This window comes from Engraulis encrasicolus, chromosome 15 (assembly GCF_034702125.1).
Source record: "Engraulis encrasicolus isolate BLACKSEA-1 chromosome 15, IST_EnEncr_1.0, whole genome shotgun sequence".
NCBI classification, from domain to species: Eukaryota; Metazoa; Chordata; class Actinopteri; order Clupeiformes; family Engraulidae; genus Engraulis; species Engraulis encrasicolus.
In genome coordinates, this window is record NC_085871.1 from 18,583,812 (window position 1) to 18,597,634 (window position 13,823).

Here is a 13,823-nt window from a genome sequence, read left to right on the forward strand (position 1 = left end):
CAATAATTTGGACCTGCACAAAATCTTCTGTGCTTAAATTCACAAATGAATGGCTTTGTAGACCTGAAAGTGTTATGTTAATATTTATTTTGCTATATGAAATGTCGGTCATCTTGGATTTTGCAATGAATTTAGTTTATGTGATGGCTGACTTCAGTCATGTAACAAATATTACCAATAAAAGTCAACAATGGCTGTATAGACTTAAAAAATACTAAATATGCAAATTTTGCCAAATATGATGTCAGTCATCTTTATTTTCCGACTAAAAAGGAAGGAAAACATTGGAAACAAGTTGTTTTCATGGGCTGCTTTGCCCATGCCAGTCCTGTGCTCTGTGCTGATGGCTTCAGCGATGGTCTTCAGGACTTGGTCGTCGTGCCTCCACCGGTACCGCCCTTCTCCTAGCGCTGTGGAACAGCGGCTTAGGACATGTTCTAAGGTGCCTCTCTTAGAGCACAAAGGGCAAGCTGGTGACTCTGCTAAGCCCCAAGTGTGCAAGTTTGTTGGGCTGTGCAGCGCGTCGTATACAGCCTCGACAAGGAATTTGATGTAGTGAGGCTCCACTCTCCAGATGTCAGTCCAGGTCACTTTCCTCTCTAACGCATTCTCCCATCTCGTCCAGGCCCCCTGCTGTCTCATGTCCACCGACTTGCAAGATCTGATTTCCTCCTCTGCTGCCCTCACCTCTTCTTGGACCAAGCACCGCCTCTCCTTCCCCCTGGGGTTCACTTGCGGAGTTGGAAAGGATCCCAGTCCTGCTCTGCCTCGTGTCACCACTCCCACAAGGGCCCTGTGCCGCAGCCTAGCTTCGGCCATTTCAACAGCCTCTTCTGCCTTCCACTTCCTGCCAGTCCTCACCTGGATTCCAGCATTGGCCACCTTTGGATCGCTGGAGTCTCTGTACAGCACCACTTCTCTTGCTCGTGTTACCTTGAATTCCTCCTCCAAGGATTTGAAGGGCAATTGCAGTTTGTTACTGCGCCCGTAGAGTCGATGCTGCTCAGGCTCTTTGGTAACCCCAGCCATCTCCGTAGGTGGCTGCTTACTTTCCTCTCCAATGTCTCCACTGTGGTCAATGGGATGGCATAGACAAGGAGAGGCCACAGCATCCTAGGGAGGATGCCATGCTGATAGACCCACGCTTTGTCTTTACCAGGGAGGTCAGATTTATCCACAGATTTCAGCCAGCCATCTAGCTCAGCACAAGCTGTCTGAATAGATGTTTTGTCATTGGGGGAGCTATCAAATACCTTACCAAGACTCTTGACTGTCTTTTCTGTGATTGATGGAATAGGTGTGCCTGCGATGTTAAAGCGGAACTTGTCCTCCACCTTTCCTTTCCTCAGTACCATGGCTCTCGACTTAGCAGGTTTGAATATCATTCGGGCCCACACCATCATCATCTCCAGACCCTTCAATAACCACCGACATCCTGGGACGGATTCTGTGGTGACTGTAAGGTCATCCATGAATGTCCTGATGGGTGGTTGCCGTTGTCCAGAGCTCATGAGGGGTCCTCTACACTCTAGTTCAGCAGACTTGGTGAGCATGTTCATGGCCATGGAGAATAGTGTCACAGAGATTGTGCACCCTGTGATTATACCAATATCCACCTTGTGCCAGCTAGATGGTGTTGCTCCTGCAGAGACCCTCATCCTGAAGTTGTTGTAGTAATCAGCGATGAGGTCTCTGCACCTGCTGGGGACGTGGTGTTTCACCAGAGTGAGCTGGACCAGCTGATGGGGAATGGAGCCGAATGCATTGGCCAGGTCAAGCCATAGCACTGACAGGCTACCCTTGTTCTCTCTGGCCTCTCGGATAAGCTGCGTCACCACACCTGTATGCTCCACACAGCCTGGCATCCCTCATATTCCACCTTTCTGTACAGACGTGTCGACGTAGGTGTTCCTTGCTAGGTAGGCGCACAGCCTCCTGGAGATAGTGCTGAAGAAGATCTTCGATTCGATGCACAGGCGAGAGATGATGCAGAACTGGTCAAGCTGGGATCCTTTGGGATTCAGACCCCTTCAGCCCTTCGCCATTGCTGTGGGATCTTCCCCTTCCTCCAGAAGACCCGCAGGACTTTCCACAGCCGCAGCAAGAGCTTGAGACAGTTCTTATACACCTTGTATGAGGTGCCGCTCGGTCCTTGAGCAGAGCAAGCTCTGGCTTTATGGACGACTTCTTTGATTTCCCTCAGCTTCAGCTCTGACATGTCGAACTGAAACTGTGGCGCGGGAGGATCAATGAGGATTTCGCAGTCTCCAAGTTCCAGCTCTTTACTGGAGTCGCAGAACATCTCCGCGAGGTGTTGATCGATGTGTTCTTTGGAGGAGGCCAGCTTTCCACTGCGCTTCTGGCCAAGGAGATCTTTGGTGAACTTGAAGGGGTTGGCGATAAAGGCCGCACGCTTACGAGCCCTCTCGCGGCGCCGCCTTCGAGAGAAAGAACTTCGCCACGGAGAACCCTTATCCTCTTCCGGTGGATGGCCATCAGCTGGGATAGACCAAGGCGCTCCTCATCTCCTGTCTCCTTGTACTGGGACCTCAGCACTTTCATCTCAAGAGATGGATCTTCTCTGCCCTGTGGTTCCTTATGTAGGATGTTCCAGGAGCTTTCTTCTCCTCCTCACCAAACCGCTCAGCTGCCATCGTGACAATGATTGTTGTCATGGCTTGCAGCTTCCGGCCCGCCTCTCCCTTGGATATTGACTCCAGAATTTGGTCCACGTCATCGTCGAACTGCTTCCACAGAGTAGTCATGGTAGCTGCCGGCCACTTCATCCGCCTCCGCTTCGACTGCATGCTCAAGGAGTGCGGTGCCTACACTTGGAGGTTCCGAGCACTGTGGGGTGACTCTGGGCAAGGCCCCTCCTGCGTCCCACCAGGTGGAACACTTGTGCGTTGTGTTGATCCTGCTCCCCTGAGGCACTTCATCTTTGCTTGGAGGATTTTCAAGCCGCGCAAGTTCTTGCAAACTTTTCCACAAAACACTAGTCAATATTTAACGTCTGAAAAATACATTAAGTAAGCTACTACATGTTTCTTTTGCTTCATATTTAATGACTTTTCCTAAATAGATGGGGTTCATGTGATGAAAGGGAAATTTCCACAAAAATGTTTTTCCATAGTGCTGTACACATTTTGGGTAACCTACATCCGTTAGGCTACCCAACATCTGTGAGGCTACATCTGCGCTGAAATATAACTCAGTTGTCCAAAATAATATGACTAATCACAGATACCTACTCATTTAACAAGGGGGGCAATTACTTTTCCCACACAGGCTCATGCAGGTTTTATGGCATTATTCTCTTAACAAATTAAATAGTCACTGCACTGCATTTTATTTTTGCTTGGGTCAGCCTGGTTTAATGTTTGCATTTGTTAGGTGATCTGAAATTGTTAAGTGTGCCAAATGTGCAAAAAAGTGAAAAATCAGAAGGGGGGCAAAAACATACGGATAGCACTATATATTAGCCTAGCATATGCTACTATTACCATGTCAGAACGCTATAAAGGACTTTTTTTTAGGAAAAGCACAAAAGCACAACAAATACCTCTTAATGTATGTCCTCTACAAGTCTTCTGTTGTCCAGTCTTGCACTTTAAATGTCTGTATGAGCACTGTCTATGTCCATACCGTCTTAAGTCCATGTATAAGTACTGTCTATGTCTATACTGTCTATGTCCTTACCTAGATTAGTCTATGTCTGTATGGGAAAGCAAGAAATGTAATTTCAAATTCTTTGTATGACCAGTGCATGTAAAGAAATTGACAATAAAACCTACTTGACTTGATATGGCACCTTATATTACCATCCACAATACCCTCCACCCCCCCAACCCCAAACCTGTTCCATTGGAGCTACTATTGCTACTACTGCAATTGATTCAGTGAAACCATGCACCTCAAAATTTGCACACTCATTGTGGATTAACTGATCGATTGGGCTACCTTGTGTAACTATCCACACAATGGCAGATGAACAGATGTGACTCCTATCCAAACGGGAAAAGAAAAACCTGGAGGACAGTGCACCGGGTTGACAAGACAGCCATGGTTCAAAATCAAACACAATATCATGCGAATCCTCGTTTTCACAGAGGGAATCGATAGGCCTACTGCTCACATGTTCAATATGCAGGACCACATAGCGTGCGAGAGGCACACATAACAGGGCATTACCTGACTCCCGTCACTCTGGCATTTGCATAGGGCACACCTCACCTGCCAAATGTTAATCAACAGGCAAAAGTCATAGGAACGACATAGCCTACCATAAAACAAGTCGCAAAGTCACCTCAGGCACAGTTTTAATTAAGGGTTACGTATATGTCAGTCAGGGGACTTCACTAACAACGCAATGCATGAAGAGAAACCAGTTCCTGAAGAAAAGACTGGTTTCACTTCCAAGTCACTGTTTTGAACCACATCCATGTAGATGAACTTGGAAAATGAGAGAAAGCAGTAGTGCTTAATCCAATATACACTACCAGTCAAAAGTTTTAGATCACTTTCCCCACTATACTTTTTTATTGACAATTTAATTTGAAATGCAGTCGATTGTGTCATTGCTGTCTGAAATAGTAGAGTAGAGCAGTGGTTCCCAACCTTTTTCTTCAGGGACCCATGGTTTTACCATTGTAAGCTTTGGTGACCCAACCGCGCGAAGTCGCAGGGAGTCACATGATACCCTCTGTTTCCTGCGAAAACTCATTTTAGTTATGTTATTCCTTTAGGCCTATTTGTCTTTGGTCAAATATAGAATAAATATTTACATTTTGTTGCTTCTATGCATACATAATTTAAATAAATGCTTTGTCATTTACATTTATTCAATATCGGCTATTTAAGGTAGGCCTATTTAAAATGAAACCCCTTAAAATCAAGAAGGCTTGGCGACCCCCTGTGGATCTTTGGCGACCCACAGGGTTGGGTCCCGACCCATAGGTTGGGAACCACTGGAGTAGAGTATAATTAGGCTATAAATCCAGAGAGAAATTAAGGTGTCCAGTAGCATACATAAATACAGAAAAAACACAAAGACATGACACACATCACTGCACACATATTCACTAGCACACGTTTCGATACATTTAGCCAATGTCAGATATCTCTCTCTCTCTCTCTCTCTCTCTCTCTCTCTCTCTCTCTCACACACACACACACACACACACACACACACACACACACACACACACACATTCTCTCTGTCTAGGCCAACCGCTGCTCCAACTCGTTCAGCTGGCTCTCTACCACCACACACACACACACACACACACACACACACACACACACACACACACACACACACACACACACACACACACACACACACACACACACACACACACACACACACACACATACACACACCCACACCCACACACACAGTGGTACAAGAAGCGACAAATATATGCACGCATCAAATGAGCAAAAAGTCAGTATGGAATGAATTCATAGGCAATACATTACACCCTATACACCCTACACCCAAACCTGTTCCAGAGAAGCTATTGCATTCAATTGAAGTAAGGTCATTAAATTCACATGCCTGTCCCTTCAAACCTTACCCCAATACCAGGAAATGTAAGCTGTAAGGCGTTAAGTTCTGCCAGGAAGATGAGACGATGAGACAATGAGACGCAAGATTATCTTGCATTAACCAACCAATCACTGTTCTTGTTCTTAGGCACACCCTCTCCCTTGCATTGTCATTAATTTACCTAGAGCAGGGGTGGGGGACCTTTTTCATTTGAAGGGCCATTTCAAATTCATCCGAGAGCCGTAAAAGTCCTCCAAGGGCCACATTATGAACCCAAACTAGGAGTTCCCGCTGCTTGTTAGGCCTATATTGTAGGCAGCCTCCTTTTAAAACAGACCCCACCTTCTGTACACAGAATATAACTTAATTGTATTGGAAATGTATTTTCTAAGTTTCCTTTACAAAAAATGTCACATTTCATGTGAAGTTGCTCAACATTAAAACTATATCGGGGGCCTGAAAAAACGGCCTCAAGGGCCGCAAACGGCCTTCGAGACATAGGTTCCCCACCCCTGACCTAGAGCCAATAGGATACCTGCCCGCTCATTTATAAACCTTCTGTCTACCTCTACTCTTCCGCTGACTAGAGTATGCTGGTGTCAACGCTCCCACCGCCTCCCCTTCAGCCTCCATCGCTGGCCGGTCCTCGTCCCATGAGGAGACTCTGCAAGGTGTCCCTGCTTTCGATGCAGTTCGGCATCTTCTCTTCAGCCTTGCCACCACGAGGATGCTGAGAGCTTCTGTTCTAATCATCACGGCCCTGGGTCAATGATCCTCTCTGTACTCTGCTGTGGATGCCACCACCTCCAGCCACCGTCACCAGTTGGTCCCCGTCCTGTGAAGGGGGGTAGGCTCTCGGCCCCCTGCCTTATCCATCGGCAGGATATGCACCCTCTTCATCTGAATTATTCGAAGCAGGCGGGGGCCTACGCCAGAGAGAATCACTACTGCATACTTCACTGTCTCAATAAATATCTTAAACTGCATTTGGTCTAGAGTAGAGTAGAGTAGAGTAGAGTAGAGTAGAGTAGAGTAGAGTAACTTTATTAATGCCCGGGGGGGAAATTCAGGTATCCAGTAGCTTACATAAATACACAAATAAACGAATGCCCACATGGACATTTCAAGACACAAATAACACAGGAATAGTCAGGGAGGGGGAAATAAAAATAAAAATAGTAAAGATAAAGAATGTGAAAATGTAATATGTAAAAAATGTTAAAAGGTAATTGTGCCAGTTAAGGTAGACGGTCTTAACATGACCTGGAACAAGTGTTGACAGATACATCTAAGATATAGTATGGTATGTAGAAGTGGGCAGTGTACAGAGTATGATAGGGGTGGAAATTTCTCACAATGTCACAGTAAAGTACAGGTAAGTGTATTAGACAATCACACGCCCACGCGCGCGCGCGCGCACGCACACGCACACGCACACGCACACGCACACGCACACGCACACACACACACACACACACACACACCACACACACACACACACACACACACACACACACACACACACACACACACACACACACACACACACACACACACACACACACAAATAGGTTCCCCAGTAACTGGGCAAGCTCCGACAGATCACAGTCTTTGCTTGTGGTAAGCAGGAAAACAAGTCCAGTGGTCAAGAGTCAAAAGTTCCTTAAAAGTGCAGTGATTGGACAGCACACCCACACACACACACACACACACACACACACACACACACACACACACACACACACACACACACACACACACACACACACACACACACACACACACACACACACACACACACCAAGAGGTTCCCCGGTCTGGGCCAGCTCTGGCATCTCAGGCAGTCCAGTCCCCAATGATGTCCTTCTGTGTGTTGTTAAACAGCTGAATTGCCCATGGGACAAAGGACTTCCTTAGTCTGTCAGTCCTGCAGGTGAAAGCACGGAGTCTGTGACTGAACAGACTCAGTTGGTTAGTGAAGGTGGCGTTAAGGGGGTGATGCTGATTGTCCATAATAGAGAGCTCAGTGTTCTGCTCTCAGCTGTTGAGGTGAGTGACTCCAGCTCCATGCCCACCACTGACCCCGCCTTCCTCACCAGTCTCGAGTCTTTCATGGTAGAACATGTAATGGGTCTACAAGGAGCACATATAAACCCTTTCTTCATTATGTGCACACTACTACTAATACACTTATGTTATAAATACAGTCTTACATAAACATTCAAGGAATACTAATCTTGAATATAAAATATATAAAATATAAAATATATCAAATTGACCACGAGGATAATAGATGTTACTATCTTTTCAAAGGTTATAAATAACATAAATTAATATGTAGGATGTGGAGCAACTGAAATTCCAAAAATGTCTGTTAACCTATTTAAGCTGATTCACTGATATTTTATTGCTATTTTGCATATTTTCGCCTAGTCATCATGGGCTAGTTTTTTGGTGTGTGTGTTGGGGGTGGGGGGGTGGTGTTGGAATATATTTAAAGGACTTTTATGTCACCAACAGAGTATTAAATATCTGAAACATAAACATGTGTCAAAGTTTTGGTTTCTACTGATTTTATAGACATTTTATGGGGTCAAATTGACCCCAAAGATCACAGATGTTACCAGATCTGAGGGTAACAGGAGGGTTAAAGTGTTATTCTGGGTGTTAAAATAAAACATGTTTCCTCAAAGCCGCGATAGAGGGTTAACAAGTTGAAGCTGTGACAGCAAACTTCAAGATGCACCTAAAAATCTTTTTTGGGCGGTGCATGCAGTGTTGTATGATGTGTTTGCTAGAGTATTATTATCACAATGTAGGCTATCCCACCGCTGCCAGTGGAAGTGCTTCTTGGGCAGTCATGGGTGAGCGGTTAGGGCGTCAGACTTGCATCCCAGAGGTTGCCGGTTCGACTCCCGACCCACCAGGTTGGTGGGGAGAGTAATCAACCAGTGCTCTCCCCCATCCTCCTCCATGACTGAGGTACCCTGAGCATGGTACCGTCCCACCGCACTGCTCCCCATGGGGCGCCACTGAGGGCTGCCCCCTTGCACGGGTGAGGCATAAATGCAATTTCGTTGTGTGCAGTGTGCAGTGTTCACTTGTGTGCTGTGGAGTGCTGTGTCACAATGACAATGGGAGTTGGAGTTTCCCAATGGGCTTTCACTTTCTTTCACTTTAAACAATAGCAACAGCGTGACTAGGCTCGTGGCACAGTACTGTTAGTGGGGTCGTAATAGGCTCAGTCATTTCAAATTGGTGTTAAAGTTTGGTTTTCACTTCCAAGTTGAAGTTTAGGGCCTATAGAACAATTTGAGTTCGAGTGTCAAACACACAGATAACAAAATGGCCTGCGGGGGGCGCTCTAAAATATATAAACTGCTATAACCTTTGATTAGTTAAACCAAATTTAACATATGAGGTATGTATGGATTCAGCATGAAGAGGAGAAACAGATGAGCTAAGTATTTGGTTACCAGATTAAAGACACACTATGTAATAAACACACTTTTAGCCCATGGACAGCTAAATTCAGGCTTTTTGAAGATAAAGGGTGGAAATGCCCTCAAAGTTGCAATGAAACATAATTTATTGTTACAAGTTATTGTAAATAAAGCCTGGGTTATCACTTAACTTGATTTGTTCAGAATATCCCTGAAGCACACAGATACTTAGGATACCTATACACAAATATGGCTGCATAAAGCCTATGTGATATTTAGCACCCAACTTACAACTTTGAGTTTATGAATTAAGGATCATGAGTACCAGCTTTTTTTCAATCAAGCCATCATTTTATTCACAACTCAAACACGTTATATATATAGAAAGTAAATCAATAATAATAACAATAATGATGATGATGATGATGATGATGATGATGACACATACTATGGGGAACATCTTTTTTTCCTGCATTCAAAAAGCAAACAGAAGACCATAGGGCTAACATTTATTCCAATAATCCACTCTACAATAACTATGACAGAGAACAGATGCAAAAACAGTCAGTGGTCAGTCTTAGAAATTGCATGTGCACTTGCACAGACGTGTGCACTTTAACTCTGCCTTCATGCACTTGCACCGAGATCTGGCAGGTCTATTTGTATAAGTACTAGGCCTAGTACAGCTTCACTTCACCTCTAGCTGGAATACATCCTTGGCAACTGCATCTTTGGTAGTGCAGTCCAAATCTGGGAGCTGTTCATTTGTTACCAGATCGGCAGGCATTTCTGGCAAATACGCTGGTTTTCATTCCTGTCAACTACGCTGGTAACAAATAGACAGTTCCCAGAGCAGATGATTGTGTCTACCATGTGTGAAATAGTCCTATAGTATTATTTAGTATGCTTGCCAAAGGCCTCTGCTTGCACCCAGCAAGCATACTAATTGTTCTCCAACAGTTTATGTAGTATGCTTGCGGGAAAGCATACTAATTGTTCATCAACAGTTTATTATTATTCTACATTTTTCCATTCACCTCGGCATATGGGAATCGCCATTCATTAGTACGGCGGCTTTGAATTGTTGCAGCGTTCGAGATAGAGGTGTATTTTTTGCTAGCCTACCCCCTTTTATTCGTTCACCAGACTTGTTTTTCCTCAGTTTTCTCTCTGTTTTCCCCCTCATTGAAATGAATAGTAGAATGGTCAAGATGATGATGTCACAAACTGTGGCAGTTAGAGTGAGAGGTGACCTGTCCTGGGGTTTTTAACTAGGTATCAACTAGGTAAAGGCATTGTCAGAGAGGTATTGGCTCTGAATACAAACTGTGTGAAGATCATAAGCCAACTCTTAAAAATGTTTCAAAGAGAGCAGTTTTAAAATCCCTATGATGTGACCCCATTCACTTACAAAAAAATGTGTGAACAGCTCAGCGCATATGCCTGAATATGTCCATTTTTTGACTGAACCATTTGGCCTAGAAAAGTGATGTCAGCTTTGACATGAAGAGCAGGGTTGTGCCATTTGTGTTTCGATATCATCTGACAACTGGCTAAACATTTGGAGATATGACAGCGTAAAAATAAGGCTGCACATATTACTCAGCTATTGATTACCAAACTGTCACCGTTAGAATCTTCTTAACACACACACACACACACACACACACACACACACACACACACACACACACACACACACACACACACACACACACACACACACACACACACATGCAGCCTTTAGTAGAACTTTACACCTCTGCTGTCACCTGGGCAACCGTGGCCTAATATGCTGCTGTGGCCACTCTATGACCAACACCCTACCCAGTAGGCCACTGCCACTTACTGTACAGTAAGTGGCAGTGGCCTACTGGGTAGGGTGTTGGTCTGTCAGAGGGTTGGTTCGAAATCCACCCTTACCTCTCCCTACCCACCCATTGCTGAAAGGCACCTGAAGCATCTCCATACATGCACACGCACACGCACACACACACACACACACACACACACACACACACACACACACACACACACAATAGCCTTGGTCTCATTAGCCGCGCTTCAGCGGCCCGGGGCCGCCCGGGGCTCAGGAGAGTGGCCGGCTCGGAGCTGCCGGCCCCGGGCCATTTTTTGCCTGATCGGACTCATAGCCGACCCCAGGCACATTCAGGTACACGCCTTGTTTGTGAAACGTCAGTCGGGCACAGCCCACTTTCGCCCCAAATCACAGAAGGACAACAACAGAACAACGACAAAGAAGGAGAAGAAAACGGGGCAAACTCTGCTGGAGCAGGTCGCCGTTTGGCTCGTAGCCTACGGACAAAGACGACAAGAACTGCAAAGAAAATGGCTTGCCTTTCAAGAACAGTTTTATTACATGGCAAAGTTGTCGATTCAGAAGCTGTATGGGACGCAGCGCATGTTAAGAAGACAAAGACGCATGAAAAACATGTTTTTCCATGAAAAGAGCTAACTTAGAAAGAACTGGTCTTGTGTTGGGGACGTACAAATGTAGCCTATTTAGACCGTCGGTTTAATTCGAGGGAACAAAGAACACAGCGACAAAACAGATTTCCTCTCTATCCGGCTGGAGAATAACGCCATTGTTTACTTGAAGTAGCGGCCGCTTAAGGTTAAATAACTGTGGATTGAAAGAACATAAAAACGTTCCGTAAAAAACTGTAAAAAGCTAAGAATCTCAGCTTTCGAACAAGCCCTAACACATGTCTGTAGGTCTAGGTTAAGGAGATCGCTGGCTGTTAGGAAAAAAATGACGAGATAAAAAAAATAGTTGGAAAGCGCTATTTTTTCACTTGCAACAGCGGCCGCTTACAGTTTAATAACTTTTGAATGAAAGAACATAAAAACGTTCCGTAAAAAACTGTAAAAAGCTAAGAATCTCAGCTTTCGAACAAGCCCTAACACATGTCTGTAGGTCTAGGTTAAGGAGATCGCTGGCTGTTAGGGAAAAATTACGAGATAAAAAAAATGGATGGAAAGCGCTATTTTTTCACTTGCAACAGCGGCCGCTTACAGTTCAATAACTTTTGAATGAAAGAACATAAAAACGTGCCGTAAAAAACTGTAAAAAGCTAAGAATCTCAGCTTTCGAACAAGCCCTAACACATGTCTGTAGGAGAAGGAGATCGCTGGTTATTTATATATTTAGACCTATATATCTTTTAGATTAGGACTCTTTAGCTTATATTCACCATGGCGTGAAAGCACAGGGGGACTTATCGCTAAATTCTGGGCAAATTATTAGTTTGGGGTGTTTGGCTTTCTTATGGCATAATTTCATAAGATGCAACTTTGGCACTTCTGTTTGTGTTTTTAAAGTTATTTAGCCAACATAACTTTTTTGTTGTTATCAGGGCATCATGGGCACCACACACTTAAACTTGGGATGTCATAGCTAAGTCATGTCGGCTTTTTTCTGCTTTTAGCCGCCAACTCTTGTGCCATTATCGTGATTTGGCATGCTTTCCACTGGACACCAATAAAAAGTGTCTCACAAATACTCACACATGACATTTATGTCGGCTTATTTAGCTTTTGCGCTATTATCGCCGAAGGTCTGGTAGGCTATATCGCACGTGGGCTATATCGCCCGAGGTTGACCCCGCCTCCGAGCCTCAGCGGTGCTTGCTGGCCCATCGAATTCGACGGGCCAGGGAAAGCGGCCCTTAGGAGTAGCATCCAACTGCAGTTTGCAGAAGTGGGCAGGTCTGGATTTCTGAGATCCCGCCCCTCCCATTTTGGATCTCGCCCCTCCTATTTTTCCTATTATAGTAGTCTGTACAGTCCCACACCATCCCGACGTCACCCTATTTGAGAATTTGCGCCAAATGTCTTCTCCGGCGAATGCATATAGGCCTAGTCTAGGCCTACATTATTCTATGCACACAGCTTCGTGTCTCGTCGTTTGGAGTGCTAAATTAATATATTTACTAAACACTGGACATAAAATCATTCACCAATCATGTAAGGGATAATGTATTGTCCACACGTGACTATAGGAAAATATTTTCCAGTGGAGACAATAATAGCCTAGTGAATGCGTAGTTGGCTACACTGTATTCTATGCACACAGCTTGTATCATGTCTCGTCGTTTGGAGTGCTAATTAAATATATTCAGCCTACTAAATATATTTAATTTTCATTTTCCACGTTCCAATTGCATGAGTGTTTATTTCCATTTACATAGAATAATTTGTCCTTGACCTTACTTTCTCTTTCATAGTAAAGGAGAAGATTGAAACGGTCTCTGCAACTGCTTTAGGTTCCATTGATTTAATGATAATGTTAAGCGCTGTTGGACGGTTAAAAACAAAAGGTTAATGCTAAATGTGTCAGGGTGTCAGTTTGGAAGCGGAGCAGATGCACGAAGGATAGGCCTACCAAAGGCTACTGCAATGGCCTGCTCAGAGTCCAGTCCCCAATCCTAAAGAGATTGTGGCGACAGCATCCAGGCTTTGGGACTTTGAAGAATGTGCTTTTCAATGATGGGTAGGCCTATGTTTAATTTCGAGCGGATCACACATGGAGTAGCCTAATTCGCCACTGCACAGGCGTTTTACTGCCTTCTTTAGTTTTCTTGTAGTACTACCCATCTTTCGAACTTTAGAAACTGGCACCAAATATCTGGTCTTCAAACTAAGATACTAAGAAGAGACACTTAGCCTAATATTAATTCAAATTAGACCCATGCGTTAACAAATACTACACGTAGCTTATATTAGCTAATAATAATAATAATAGCTTATATTAATTTCCCTCGGGATTAATAAATTATACTAAACAGGGTCGCGTGCTGTTCATCGCG